This window comes from Octodon degus, unplaced genomic scaffold (assembly GCF_000260255.1).
Source record: "Octodon degus isolate 3935 unplaced genomic scaffold, OctDeg1.0 scaffold00097, whole genome shotgun sequence".
NCBI classification, from domain to species: Eukaryota; Metazoa; Chordata; class Mammalia; order Rodentia; family Octodontidae; genus Octodon; species Octodon degus.
Window position 1 is genome coordinate 527,832 of NW_004524673.1, and position 765 is coordinate 528,596.

The window sequence follows — 765 nt, forward strand, 5'->3', positions numbered from 1 at the left end:
ATTCTATGGCTCAAATCATTGAAGGATGATGGCTTGTTTCATGGTTTTGCTTAAATGGTTGAAGGACGGTGATTTGTTTCTTGGTTTTTGTATTTGAGTCTAATGCGCATTCTAACATGATAGAAGCAATGAATTATTGTATAGACACAGTTTCTGGTGAAGTTGATATTTTGGGAATTGTATTTCAAATCTTAAACAAAATTTGTTTCTAAATTTCAAAGCAAAAAAAAAATATGTTCAAAGCAATGAGAATACAGATAAGAATCTTATCCATGTTTCTCACAACTTCAGAAATTAGCCAAAAGGTTTACAGGAATCTGGATAAACTGTGTACAACAAATAAAAAAAAAGAAATTTCATAAAACATAGCAGTGTTTAACTCACATAAATATGTGTTCTGAAAACAATGGAATGAAGTTGGAGATCAATAACAGAAAGAAATTTGATAATTTCACAAGTATATGAAACTTTAACAACGTATCTTTAACAAGAGGCTTACAGAAAAAAAATCAATGAGAAAATTGAAAGTACTTTGTCATGAATGAAAATAAAAATATTGAATATTAAAAGTGCCAGGTGCAAAAGAAATGCATAGAGGAAAACTTTCCACTATAGCTTCTCATATTAATGGAAAAAAGATAGTAGCCTTAATATCTAACCTAGTGTATTAGAAGAAGCAGAACAATTTTTGGAGTGAGTGATTGAATGTTCTGAACAATAGCAATGGTCACACAGCTTTGGGAAGACGCTGAAAGCCACTGAATT